The sequence below is a fragment of the Acomys russatus genome, chromosome 18 (genome assembly GCF_903995435.1).
Source record: "Acomys russatus chromosome 18, mAcoRus1.1, whole genome shotgun sequence".
NCBI lineage: Eukaryota > Metazoa > Chordata > Mammalia > Rodentia > Muridae > Acomys > Acomys russatus.
This window is the reverse complement of record NC_067154.1, coordinates 59629317-59644702: the sequence shown is the minus strand read 5'-3', so window position 1 is coordinate 59644702 and position 15386 is coordinate 59629317. Positions and strand designations below refer to the sequence as shown.

Genomic DNA, 15386 nt, shown 5'->3' with positions numbered 1-15386 from the left:
AAGGTCATCTCAGAAATATTTCTCTATGACACCCAAAGGGAGATGATCCTTGGAGAAAGATTGGTTCTTCTGATGGACTGACTGCACGTGAAAGGATTCCCCATTAAAGATGTGAGAGACTTTCCAAGTCCCACAAACAATTAGCTGCAATCATGTCATCACTCATATGCAGACGTGATCCACCTAGGCTCATAAAACTGCTACTGAATGATTTTGTCAGGCGACTCCCCCGAGGGAATCTCTGCCTGAAGAAAGTGGAGGAAAATAGACATATGTTAAGATTTACCCTATTTAAGGGACTGGAGTAACAAGACAATTAGCATGTGTAATGAGAGCCTTGGAAATTCGCTGTATTTGGGGTTCAACATTTTCTCCTTTTAAGATGACTTACGCCATATTGTCACATTTACTTTCCAAGGAGCATTGACAGAAATTCTGTGATATATGTTTTCTTTTTAATCATTTGTTTTCTTTCATGAACTAAGGCTTCTGTTTCTCACCGGATAATTAATTGTTATTCTTCCAAGTAAGTATTGAGAAAGTAGAAGAAAATCCTAACTCAAAAGTGTAACCTCTGTGTTTCTCACTCTGAAAAAAAAAAAAAAAAAAAAAAAAAAAAAAAAAAAAAAAGAAGAAGAAGAAGAAGAAGAAGAAGAAGAAGAAGAAAAGAAAAAACAAACAAGAATGGATCAGAGACCAAACCGTGGTTCTGATAGACTAATAATGGCTTCTCTTGCCAGTGTCTGCTCAAAAACTCTATGTGAAAATTTGGAAGAGTTGTCCTACTGATGAAATAAATAAAAGGCAAGTGCTGTTCAGATTTTACCAATGGCAACACATTACAACACCACCGCCACACATCAGATAATCTCTCATTTTAAAATAGGTCATGCGCTCATCACTTCCTGAAGCCTGCTTCATAGTAAAACACCTGCCAATGCTCATAAAAGGGGAAAATTGCTCTTTACGACTCTGAGTCTATATTTAGTACACAGAGCTTTTGTTGAATTCGGTACCACATTGTCATGTGCTTGGTTCCAGCACGTTAGGTGAACAGAAGAGCCACAGGGAGGGGAAGCAGAGAGCGTCCCTGCTAGGAGAAGTTCTCAAGGAGTGAACCGCGGGTCATAGTCCCAGCCCCACGAGAATCTTTGGAGAGTGTTGAAACAAGACAGCAGAACGTCACAGTGAACCCTCACTCTAGGGAGGACAAGGCTGAGTGACATCATGTGAACGATCATGTGCTTCAAATGTGGCCAGTGCCGCTGATGAGGGAACGAATCCTTAACTTTCCTGATTTTTGGTTTCAATTAACCAGGCTCATATTGCTGACGGCCACCCTACTGGATAGCACAGGACCCCTTTATTTGTCTATTTTTCTTAAGGACATGACCAGCGGAGTAAACACGGCAGAGTTATGAAGAAAAGGTCACTTTGCAGTACTGAAATTCTCAGAGACTTTCCTGCAAGCAACCACAAACAGGTCAGGCGTTCCAGGGGGGAGGTAATCAATACAACAAAGAAATAGCAAAAACTAAAGCACAGGTCAGGACCTGATTCCTTCCACAAGAGCTGGAAGTATGAGAAAGAGCCGAAGGAGAGCAAAAGAACAGACGAGGCACAGGCACTGCTGTCCTGACTCCCAGCTAGCAAGAGTTCTGTGAGAACAGAAGCCAAAGATGGAGGAGAGCTTGTCTAGATGCAATTGGGGATGAATGGGGGGCGGGGCGTGGGGCGGGCACTGAAGAAGATGGTGGGGTTAGAAATACTATCAAGATCTTCCTATCCATCTGGTTTGTGCGTCACACACCCAATCGATGTGATAGGATGAGTGGGCAGCGGGGTACTTATCAGGTATATTGGATTTTTATCGCTGTGTTAGCAAGTTAGAGTGTGACCTTGGGAAGCGCGCCTAGCTCGCTATCTTGGCGGCTTCATCTATTTAAGGAAATGGTAATGAGAGTTGGTTTCAGGTGCTTTGGGGAGCCTCCGATGAAAGTATACGATATAGTCCTCACTTGTTCCCCCTTTCCTTTCCCATCAGGCCATGCTGTGCTCTCCGCTTAATTAGACCAGCCGCTCTTTAAACTAGTCGAGTTCCTGTTATAAAATAATTTTTTTTTTAACATTCCAACTCGCTGCTTTTTAAAAGCTTCTTTGGATGTATAACAATTGGAGCTAAACTTAGTATCATTCCCTTGTTCCATAGGACAGGCTTTGAAGGGCTTTAGGGGAAGCGGTGTGTGAGGAAGCCCTGAGACTCTAGCGCAGCGAGTGAGGAGATGCTGAATTCAGAACACCAGAAAGTGCTCTTGGTCAAAGGACAAGTGCGCGATTCCGTTAGTATGGTTGTGACACACTCTACGTTTGCGTTTCTCCTGTTTTACTCTTTATACCATCGGTCTTAGTTGCCTTTCGTTAGTCTCCGTGATAAAATACTTTGTCAAAAGCAACTGAAAGCTTGATTCTGGATTTCTGTTTGGAGTTCAGTCCATGATGGGGGTGTTGAGCAAGCAGGACCTTGAACTAGCTGCTCAGGTCTCCTGACTTAGAAAGCAGGTGTGAAATGCACCGTGTGGCTCAGGCCTGTTCTCTATATAGTTGGGGATCCCAGCCAGGGAGAGGTGCCATCCAGTGTGCAGGTCTTACCATACAAATTAAGCCAACCACAGTAACCTAACCCTCCCCTGCATGCATGTAGAGCCAGCTCCCTTTGGCACTTACGGCTGATTATCATGCCGTTTTAAAATCTGATTTTATCTTGTCACCTCAAAGTTACTTATGAATAATTATATTTAAACTCCATATTGGAATAATATGCCTTGCATATTATTGTTCAAAATCATCTCTCTCATATATATCAATGTATACACACATACCTATGTATATGTACACACACACACATGCACACTCACGCACGTGCATGCACACACATCTATAATCTAGTTAGGAAAGCACTATGAGATGTTCAGCAGTATTTTAAATCTATTGTAAATATTAGATCATTTAATCAACAACAATACAATGTAGTCACTTTGAGCTCTAATGCATATGTGAAGAAACTGGAACAAAAGCCACTTAAAAGTCTTTACCAAACCACGGAGCTCTCAGTGGTGGAGCCAAGAGCCAGCTCCCAGCATGCTGGCTCATGTTTCCTTATGCCCATGTAAAAGTGACACTCAGAAATTAGCTTTTACAAAACTATCTGGTTTTAAATCTTTTCAGTTGGTAATTTTTTTCCTTCATAATTGTTTTTCATACCCTCCCTCCCTGCTCAGACTTTATCTGCAAAAATTCCAAGAGGGTACCATCTCATACAAGGGACTTCTTTTTCTAAGGAAGAGCCATGTTATCCCTTGAATAAAGATGACACCGGGGCATGAAATTGGTTCCAGCTTCTGTTTATTAAAACACGAGGAAGAGAGATAGAGGGAAGATTGGCTCAAAGTAAAGAGGGAGTTAGAGAGATCAGGAGAAGGGAGAGAGAGAGGGCAGTGAAGGGAGTGAGGAAGTGTGGCAAAGAACTGTCAGCCTTGAAAGCCTCCTGAGGAGCTTAGTTCTCACAGGGTAAATTTAGTAACTGCTAATTATTTAGAGTCAATGACTTGAGTGGTTAAAGAACAGGTTGGACTTCAAATAAATATACCTTGTTCTGCCAAAAAGAAACAGTCTCAATAAGGCCACTGAGCCCATGAATAATCTTTTGTTAATTTTATCCACAGGGTGCAAGGACAGGGAAGAACAGAGGATAAATCTCCTGCTGGAGTTGACAAGGAACCAGCCTTCCCACAGCACAGCACAGTTCAGCACGCCTCCTATTCTGCTGAAAGGCCAGGGTCGCACCCCGAGGCTCTCTACGGACAGAGCACCCATAGATGACAGTGTTCATTCAAATACCTGCAGATCTCAATTGCCAGCAGCACAACTTTTAATATCATTCATAAATATGTCACAATGATGTGCTCATTTGTTTCCAGGCTTATAAATGTTTAGTTTAACCTTTACACTTATTTATTCATCATATGTTTATATATGTGGGTAGGTGTGTATGTGTATGTGCAGTTTGATGGATGCACATGCTATGGCACTCATGCGGATGTCAGAGGACCACTCTCAGAACTTGGCTTTTTCCTTTCATCCTGTGGGGAATGAAATAAAATTGTGGTCCTTGGGCTACTTGGTTTAATAGGTGTACCTTTACTTGCTTAGCTGTCTTACCAGCTTGCTTTTTAGTCATAAAGGTTTACCGAGTTTAGATTTCCAGAAGAAGGCTGAGCAAACTGTTATATCTCTTTTCTCCCATGGTCAAAAAGACAGTGATAGAAAGCTTTAGAGGAATTTTAATCCAGCAACATGGCTTCTCTATCCAAAGACCTTCTAGGTCTGTGCGATCTGGCTGGAATGCAGAAGTGCTCTAGATTACAGCACAATCTGGCTGGAATACAGACACATCCTTAGTATATACCTTTAATCCAAAACAATGAAGGAAGCAGCCATGTTTGAAAGTGACCTCTAAGACAGGGCAGATAAAGTGATGAATCAGAGGAACATTTGACAGAATGAGTCAGAGACAGGATAAGCCCAACTGTCAGGAAAGGCTATTTTAGAGCAGCACAGGATGTGTGTGTGTGTGTGTGTGTGTGTGTGTGTGTGTGTGTGTGTGAGAGAGAGAGAGAGAGAGAGAGAGAGAGAGAGAGAGAGAGAGAGAGAGAGAGAGAGAGACAGTATTGATTACTGAGATAGTTTTATAGAGACAAGTTGCAGAGAGAACAAGTGAACAAGTGAGACACACATGAAGACAGAATGAGCCAGAGAATGAGAAGCAGCCAGAAGATTAAAACATACTGTCAGAATTAGTTTGAGGCCAGGCAGAGCAATTCAGCCAGAAGCCAAAAGAAGCCAGTTTGAATCAGTCAGCCTTGAGAGGAGTTAAAGCGAGAACAGCTGAGTTGAAGCAGCCAGCAAGAGCTCAGAAAGAGCTGGAAAGGCTTGTGAATGGCTCTCATCTCATCCCCTCATCTGAGGAGATGTACAGAAAGCAAAACAGGTGTGTGTGTGTGTGTGTGTGTGTGTTTACACATGTATGTGCATCATCAGCATATCAAGATTTCAAAAACATGAGATTGAATGAAAACAAAACCAGGCATTTAAAAATTGTGTGTTATTTATGTGCAATGCAGCATTATATAAATGAGAATTCTCCAAACAATTAAGTATATATTATTTTTGACAAAATATGAACTAGAATGTGAACACAGGAAGAAAAACTACATTACATTATCACATTTGCATGAGGGACTTCCTCTTGATCTGCTTCTTCTAAGAAGAGTGACTCACTGATGTATTTCTCTGGACGGCAGATGCATGGATGATTGCATTTATCCCTACTTAAAACTAATGTGGAACAAAATTCATGTAGAAAGCAACAGTGGGACACAGTTAACTGAGCCAGAGAGGGGGGAACTTCTACACACATGAGTTTTTCTGGCTCTCAGAGGCTCCCTCGCCTGAGTCGCCAGAGCTAAGTGGAAATAGGAAAAGCCAAGAAAAACAATGCAAATGGATGGAAGAGAAAAGAACTCTATCAGAATGACCGACATCACAACTGCCTATGTGGGGCACTGAGCACGCTCCTTGATAAAAACATGTCAGTATTTCATTTGGTCAGTAAAACCCTACATGTTTCCAGAAAGAAATTAAGTCAGGGAGCTTACAAACAAAGGTAGAGGATCAATATTAGCCATCTCAGCAGGAACGCTTGATGGTGAAGGATAATAACACCTTAAAAGAGAAGAGAGAATAATTTTCAATATGCATCTTTCTGCCCACCCTCCCCACAAACAAAGGGCGGGGAGAGGGAGAAAGAGAAAGGCTTTCAGAAGCAGCATCCAGCAATCTCGTTATAGAGGCTTTCAGTCCCAAAGATGGAAGGAGGAGGGGGGCGGGAGGAGGGGGACACAGAGGAGGAAGAAAAAGAGGGGACTAGGCAGAGGATGAAGAAGGAGAAGGAAGAGGTAGAGGAGGAAGAAAAAAGTAGGACGAAAAGGGGGAGAGATGACAAATTTCTTGAGAAGGAACGGGAACTTTAAAATATTGCAAATGATAATTAAGGGATATGAAATTTAAATGTAAAAAGAGGGCTCATTAGATCGAGACACATGGAAGATTTCCCCTCTAGTGCTGTAGTGATAGCACTAGTGATTTAAAGGTCTATGATCAAATTATTTTCACAATTAACTTGAAATACTCTTTTTGGTGTTGTATTTCCTTGTATAATCCTAACACTGCAATGCAGATATAAATATAACCTTTAACCTTCTGAAAACCATTCTTTAGGAAAAGCGTAAAACATTTACATAGCTTTCTTTCCTATAAACCCTAACAATACAAGCAGTCATATAACTCAGTGTTTGGAAGTGAAACGGAGAGAGTGAGGCTGTTGAGTTACTCGGCTTTCTTCGCAAGTCCTCAGTTCTGTGTAAAGTCAGAAAACCAGGAAGCAGAGACAGGAGTACACAGTTAACTCCATACACGAGCATAAGAAGAGAAATCACTCCGTAAGAACACACAGTTAAAAATTGAAAGAGGGAGGCCTTTTTCCCTTTTTAGACTTCTACAATCGAAGAACAGTAATTTCCTATGGAAATGTACTGCTTTAACGAAACGAGGAGCTTTGAAGTTTTTTGCTCTTAGGAGGGAAGATAATCGCCCTTCAGAAGCACAATGGTTAGAGGCCTGCAGGTCCCCCACAGCGTCACACTGACTTTACTCAGGACAAATATGGTTGTGGCAGCAAGCACCTTTGTTTACACATCAAAACACCTCACTGGCCCTCAAAAACATTTTTAACATTAATCTATTAGAACCAATCACTGTCAGGCTAATAACAAAATACCCATATCTGGTACACCTGTATACATATTATGCACATATGCATATACCTATACACATTATGAATACACCTATTTTTTTTCTATTAAGCATTCAGGGAAATGATTGCACTGATTGTAATTAGTTATGTACCTTAAAAAGCAACATGCCATGGCACTGAGGAGTCCCTTTTTTTTTCTTTTTTTAAAATATATTTTATTAATTTGTTCATATTACATCTCAATGGTTATCCCATCCCTTGTATCCTCCCATTCCTCCCTCCCTCCCATTTTCCCCTTACTCCCCTCCCCTATGACTGTGACTGAGGGGGACCTCCTCCCCCTGTATATGCTCATAGGGTATCAAGTCTCTTCTTGGTAGCCTGCTATGCTTCCTCTGAGTGCCACCAGGCCTCCCCATCCAGAGGATGTGGTCAAATATGGGGCACCAGAGTTTGTGGATAGATGGGGAAAATTGAAGAGGAGCCCCTTTAAAGTGCATTCACTTATGCCAGGCTCTTTGAGCATAGAAGGATATTACATTCCTGGGGCTCTCATAGTGAATTAATACAAACACAGTGGCAAAAAAAAAAAGAATTTATTGTTTTGTTGTGTAGTGCTGGGTCTGTTTCCTCCCCACCCCCTGCCTCAGAGTCTATACCTTGCCTCTGTCTCTGGTGGTTGTCTCTACTGCTGGCCTTGTGGCTGCCCCCAGCCCCCAAACCCTGCCTCTGACTTTGCCCTCTTTACCCTCTGTTTCCCTAATTTCCTTTGCTTTACTCATAATGACAAAATTGAATTTATGGCCCACACGGTTATTTTTAAGTTTAGTTATATCTACAAAAACTCCATTTCCAAATAAAGTCATGTGTTCCATGTGAACATTTGCTGGCAGAAATCCACCATTCGATAATTACAGTAATTTTGCTTTAAAATGTTATTTTAAAACCTAAGAAAATATTCAGAACATGTGATGATTCAAAAACAAACAAACAAACAGAGTTTGTGTTACTCCCTTAATGCAAACACACAGGAAGTTAAGCCAGAGACAGATGTCAAAAAGGACACTGACTTGATCAGCGCTTTTCTCTGTGAGGTCAAGTGAGGAATCTGAGGTTTAGATTTTTTCCCCATATTATTTGAAGATATTTTGTTTAAACAGAAAAATGTTAAGATACAAAGTGCACATCATGTTGGAGTTACAGACATAGTGGCTCTGTTTTCTCAGGTGTTGTCATGTTTACTCACGTTCTACCCTTGGTCGGCGATTTTAGAGGCATCTAGAGACATTTTTTATCATAGTTTGCCCTTCCAGATGGTCTTCTGTTGCTGGCAACGTTTGTTTCTGTTCTTTCTTGGACTTCTGCACTGTGTTTCTCTTCCTCCCACAGAAGGGACAGTGATCAGACTCACACCTGAGTCTAAGGGCCATGGGACATTTGTTCTATTACAATAGATTTTTGTCTTTTGACAAAGGCCTAGGGAACACTTTTAACAATTATCTCATCACTGTTGACTTTTGCATCTGCGTAATGATAGAGTGAGTGGTGGCAATAACAGGGGCCTTTTTCTTCTCCCCAGACATCCAGATCGGTGAGGATGGGATGCAGCTTAAGCAAGCCTCCACCTGAGGATGGGGAGCACAGGGGCGCTGAAAATGTCACACCCGTGAGGACTGTGCCAGTGGAGGCTGTGGTGGTAGGTCCCTGCTCTCCTCTGAGGTTATAGCCATGGGTGGCATATCTAAAGTAAGACAGTTTCCCCTGGAACGCTGTGACTCTTCTGCCAGGTGCCAGCCTGGCAGCGAGTGATAACTGCTTCGAGTCTCTTTCATGGCATCAGGTAATTTAAATATGCAAATAAGGGACTTTGAAACTTTTCATTGCTTCACTCATCTTCCTGGCATAGTAAATCAATGGTGACTATTTTTGGCCAAACATTCCTGGAAGTTCTTTGTTCTTTCTAAAAATGCAACACAAAACAATTTCTTCCCCAATGTAACTACTTAGAACCAAGAGTTACAACCGTGGCTGATTCATAGCCTGTGGGTGAACTAAGGTCACTGCTACACAAATCTATTTACTTACTAAGGCTTATGATACCTAGGAATATTATAAACTAAATAATTAGTGCAGCAAATGGAAGTAGAGAGAACAGGAAAGACAACTTCTGGAAGATAAAAGAAACTAATGAAACAGTAAACAATTTTTAAATAAAGAGCTGAGAAATTAAATAGGCAAAGTGTTCACCAACCTGGTAAAAAGAAAGGACTGATACTTTCCTTTATTTTACCTTAAATGGAAAATAATGTACTTTTGATCATCCTAGAACATAATTTCCAATAGTATCAGGAAAATGTAAATTTCAGATTGTAGCTCATTTTTAGTCAGTTTCAATAAATTCTTAAATAGCTATAGAACTGTCAATTTTCCAGGGTGGATAAAAGGTAACTGAAGGTCTGAAGAGATCAAAGTATTTAAGTTCATGAGTAATTTGTTTCCTAAATCAGAGGAGCTATAATGTTAGGAAGGAGCAGAAAGCTGCAGGAGGGACCACGTTCATACTCAGATAAAGACAGTTAAAAACGGCAAGAACTTGCAGGACTCTGGGGCATCAAGAATTTACCATTTGCTTTTTAAAAAGGAGAAAAATGAACACAATTTGTATCTGTTCCACAAAGTTTAAACTGTATTATACTAACAAGTAAGAATGGCAGCTACGGCAAGATATGGCTGCGTATGAAGCTGGGGAATTTGCTGTGTGCTGGGAAACTTTGTGGAAAGGACACACACAGGAGAGTGCGCTCAAAGATGCAACATGAGACATTTGCGCACTGGCTTAGCCCTGTGTAGATAAACATAGAAACGAAATTTGTATGGATTGACATTATGTAAGATTACCCATGGTTCTCTCATAAGCCAGGGCCAAGAGATCTTTTCATATCAATTAAGAACTTTAGCTCTGGGCTTGCCTTCCTCACTCCAGTGTCTTACATTATCCACCTGAGTAACTCTTGAGTATGCATTGTCATGCAAGAAGTGTGTAATCATGACTAGGTGAAACAGGCATGCGACTTTCATGTCTCCATTACAGTAATGGGAGCGGACTGGACCCGCAAGCTACCCGTGTCCTTGGAGTTACATGTGGGCTTTGCGAGACGTGAGTTCTGCTCCTACTCTGCTAAATCAGAAATAGAAAATCTGAAGATGCTCATGCCATATGGTGAGAGAGCACTTTTTTGCTACAGAAGAGATTAGGGGACACACAAGAATAAAGGGTCACAGCCTGGTTATTCTGAACATTATGGGTAATGTCCACTTACAAGTGATTACATACCCTTCATGTCCTTCTGGGTCTGAGTTACCTCACTCAGGATGATATTTTCTAGTTCCATTCATTTGACTGTAAATTGCATGATGTCTTTATTTTTAATAGCTGAGTAGTATTCTATTGTGTAAATGTACCATATTTTCTCTATCCATTCTTTGGTTGAGGGACATCTAGATTGTTTCCAGTTACTAGCTATTACAAATAAAGTTGATGTGAACACAGTGGAACAAGTGTCCTTGTTGTATGGTGGAGCATCTTTTGGGTATGGGCCCAGGAGTGGTATCTTGGGCCCATACCCAAGCTGAATCTTGAGGTAGAAGTAGAAAGTTCCAGAATGATTTCTACAGTGGTTATACAAGTTTTCACTCCCACCAGCTGCAACCCACAGACCCAAAGAAGGCAAGGAGGGCCCACGGGGGGAATGCTTGGATCATACAGAGAAAAGTAAGTAAAATAGTCACTTGAAGTAGATGGAGGGAGAGCTTGGGAGAAGAAGTGGGGATGCTAAGGATGGCAGGGATCAGGTGTAGGGAGAGGGAGTTGGTGGGGGGGAGGGGAGGAGGAGGATCTGGAGTGAGAGAGAACAGAAATCATTGAGGGAACATCTCCAGGACAGGGGGTGACTCTAGCTGAGATCACTAACAGCAGTAGACGTGGAGCATGACTTCCAGTGGAGGGAGGGGGACACCAACCCACCCAAAGTTTGTCTTGCCTACAGGAAGTGTAGGGGCAAATGTGGACCAGAGGTTGAGGAAATGTCCAACCAGTGACTGTTGCAACTTGAGACCCACCCCATGGGAGAGTGCCAACCCATGGCACAATTAATGATACTGTGCTGTGCTTGTAGACAGGAGCCTCGTAGAATTGCCTTTTGAGAGGCTTCATCCAGCAGCTGATGGAAACAGATGTAGAGACCCACAGGCAAACAGCAGGAGGAACTCTGGAAGTTTGTGGAAGAGCAGAACGAAGAATAGAGGGAGCAGGAGGGGTCAAGGACACATGAGAAGACCTACAGCGTAAACTAACCTGGGCCCATGGGGGCACACAGAGACTGAACCACATACTGAAGAGCTTACATGGCCATACCCAGACCTCCTACACATACGTAGCAGATGTGCAGCCTGACCATCATGTGGGCCCCCTAATGATGGGAATAGGGGCTGCCTCTGACCCTGTTGCCTTTGGATCCCTTTCCCCTAGCTGGGCTGCCTTGTCTTTGGTCCTGCTGTGACTTGAGGTGCCAGGGTGGGTTGTAACCCCTTCTCTGAGAAGAAGAGGGGGAATGGGGGGCAGAGGAAGGTGGGACTTGGAGGAAAACAAGAAGGAGGCTTGAATCCAGTTGTAAAGTGATTAAATAAATACAATTTAAAACTAAAAACATTTTTTTAAAAAAAGATAAAAGGGGATAAACTAACATTAGAAATGGATGAAGAACACTGCCCCATGTCAAGGATGACGTGGGATCCAGGTCTAGCCTTCTCACTTATAGGACTCAATCGTTTTTGTTTTGTCAGGCCCTAGCCTTTATGGGGCTGGAGGGCTAATGCAGTGGTTAAAAGCACTGCCTACTTTTACAGAGAACCCAGCTTCAATTCCCAGTACCCACATGCCATCTCTTCATTGCCTATAACTCCAGCTCAAGGAAACTTTACACTTTCTTTTTCTTTTTTTCTCTCTTTTCTGTGTTTATTAGGTTTTATATATATATATATGTTATTACACATATGTACAATGAACTATCTACAGCAAGAAGAACCACAAAACAACCAGGAATTATATGAATGTTACATTCATAATGTTTTGACTGTTTGTATTTGGCAACGTTGAAGAAAATATCTTTCATAACTTGGTGCATCTACAATTCTGAGTGTAAATCAGTATCTATCATATCTCATCTCTATCAACTTAAAACATCTATCTAGCCCTAAAAATGTCTTAACCCTAAACAACTAAGCTTAATTATAAAACTAAACTATCCGGTCGGTCTTCAACGCCATCAGAGACTTAAGAAGGAATAAAATTGACTACCTGAGTAAACAGGAAGTGCATGCTCTTCACACACATTTTATATATATATATATATATATATATATATATATATATATATATATATATATATATATACACACACACACACACACATATATATAGATATATAGAAATATACATATATGTATATATAAAATGTTTCTGCTGTAATATGCAGTATTGTACCCATACGACTGAATTATAATACAAGGTTTACTTCCAATACTTTGAAAATGCTATTGCAGGCTGCTTAGGATAATTAAGTAATACAAGTTAATTGATCGAATCATGGTCATGTCAACTACAAGTCTATTTTTATCACAAGAATATACATCTTAGCTTTAACAGATAGATATGATTCTATAGATAGATAAGGTAAAATAGTTAGGCAAAGTTTCCAAAAACATCAGAAACATACAGAGTATGATATTTAAAGATGTTTTTATTCTTTTAAATATTCTTTGACAATAAGACAGGTAACTCCTGGCAACACCCAGCCTACCTCAAAGAAGATGAAGAGTATCAATGAACCTCCTTATGGAGATGGTTTCAGGTGTGGCAATCCAGCCACTGTGCAAAATGTCCTTGTTTTGGCCACAGACAGATTTCTGCCTAAAAATGGGCAAGCTTGTATCCAGGCATGGTTGATGACCAAACTGCCAAGTCCGGGTAGCAAGTCCTCCATAGTTCCTGCCTTACAAATACGTCTGTCAGATATACTGGGCCAGAAGGCTGAACATGATGCTCCAACATTATAGAGAGTTTTGAGTGACTGATCAGGCAGCAAACTGTCTCTGTAATTTTCTCACTTTGGAGACTTTATACTTCCACACAGATGTGCATAGAGCCAAAATACCAATGCACATTAAATAAATCACTAAAGAAACCTTCGAGAACTTCTGCTCAAATGTCTCCTCTCTCTCTAAAAACCTACCTTACTCCTCAAAGGCTTCCAGGTCTGAATGATGTATGTAACGTTTTTAGCGTCACTGTGTGTGTGTGTGTGTGTGTGTGTGTGTGTGTGTGTGTGTGTGTGTGTGAGTTTTGTGGTTAGTCCACAAATAAAGGAGTTCGCTGTAACAGTCTCACTCATACACTTCATTAGCTCATCACACTGTTTCTTGCCAACAGGTGCTCTCTTCCATGCCACTGTCTTCTCTTCATCAGGATTTGATCATACTATCTTCAGTTTATTTTACCCTTAGCCATTCTTTTTTTTTTCTCTTTTAAATATATTTTATTAATTTATTCATATTACATCTTGATTGTTATCCCATCTCTTTTTTTTTATTAATTTATTCTTGTTACATCTCAATGTTTATCCCATCCCTTGTATCCTCCCATTCCTCCCCCCCCCCCCCATTTTCCCATTATTCCCCTCCCCTATGACTGTTCCTGAGGGGGATTACGTCCCCCTATATATTCTCATAGGGTATCAAGTCTCTTCTTGGCTACTTGCTGTCCTTCCTCTGTGTGCCACCAGGTCTCCCCCCCCCCAGGGGACATGGTCAAATGTGAGGCACCAGAGTACGTGAGAAAGTCGTATCACACTCTCCACTCAACTGTGGAGAATATTCTGACCATTGGCTAGATCTGGGAAGGGGTTTAAAGTTTACCTCCTGTATTGTCCTTGGCTGGTGCCTTAGTTTGAGCGGGACCCCTGGGCCCAAATCTGCCTATCATATTGTTCTACTTGTAGATTTCTAGGACCCTCTGGATCCTTTTATTTTGCTGTTCTCCCATGCGTCTCTCATTTAGAGTCCCAATAGGATGCCTTCCCCTCTGTCCCAGTTTCCTGGTAAGTGAAGGCTTTTGTGGGACATGCCCCTTGGGCTAGTATGCAGATATAAGTGAGTATATACCATTTGATTCTTTCTGCTTCTGGGTTAACTCACTCATTATGATCATTTCTAGCTCAATCCATTTATCCACAAATTTCGGGAATTCCTTGTTTTTAATAGCTGAGTAGTATTCCATAGTGTATATGTACCACAGTTTCTTTATCCACTCTTCTACTGAGGGACACTTAGGCTGTTTCCATGTTCTGGCTATTATGAATAAGGCTGCTATGAACATGGTTGAGCAAAGTTTCTTGTTGTGTGCTGGAGCATCTTCTGGGTATATTCCAAGGAGTGGAATAGCTGGGTCTTGAGGAAGCCCTATTCCCATTTTTCTGAGATAGCACCAGATAGATTTCCAAAGTGGCTGTACTAGTTTGCATTCCCACCAGCAATGAAGGAGTGTTCCTCTCTCCCCACATCCTCGCCAGCATGTGGTGTCGCTTGAGTTTTTGATCTTAGCCATTCTGATGGGTGTAAGATGGAATCTCAGAGTTGTTTTGATTTGCATTTCCCTGATGACTAAGGAGGTTGAGCATTTCTTTAAGTGTTTCTCAGCCATTTGATACTCCTCTGTTGAGAATTCTCTGTTTAGTTCCAAGCCCCATTTCTCAATTGGGTTATTCGCTTTGGTGGTATTTAATTTCTTGAGTTCTTTATATATTTTGGATATTAGACCTTTGTCAGATGTAGGGTTGGTGAAGATTTTTTCCCATTCTGTAGGCTGTCGCTTTGTTCTCTTGACAGTGTCTCCTGCCTTACAGAAGCTTCTCAGCCTCATGAGGTCCCATTTATTAATGGTTGACATTAAGGCCTGGGCCGTTGGTGTTCTGTTCAGGAAGTTGTCTCCTGTGCCAATATGTTCCAGGCTCTTTCCCACTTTTTCCTCTAAGTGGCTTAGTGTCTCTGGTTTTATGTTGAGGTCTTTAATCCACTTGGATTTGAGTTTTGTGCAAGGTGACAAATATGGGTCCAGTTTCATTTCTTTACACATAGACCTCCAGTTAGACCAGCACCATTTGTTGAAGATGCTATCCTTTTTCCATTGAATGGATTTGGCTTCTTTGTCAAAAATCAAGTGACCATATGTGTGTGGATTCATATCTGGGTCTTCGATTCAATTCCACTGATCAACCAGCCTGTTGCTGTGCCAGTACCATGCTGTTTTAATTACTATTGCTTTATAGTACAGTTTGAGATCAGGTATGGAGATTCCTCCGGAACACCTTTTATTGTACAAGATTGTTTTAGCTATTCTGGGTTTTTTGTTTTTCCATATGAAGTTCAGAATTGAACTTTCAATGTCTTTAAAAAATTGTGT

General features: G+C 41.2%; 1 protein-coding gene across 1 annotated transcript in view; it reads right to left on the bottom strand.

Annotated features, from left to right (window-relative positions):
• Hs6st3 (heparan sulfate 6-O-sulfotransferase 3) overlaps positions 1-15386 on the bottom strand; it is a 711627-nt gene that overhangs the window by 71668 nt on the left and 624573 nt on the right. The gene's annotated exons all lie outside the window — the stretch shown is intronic.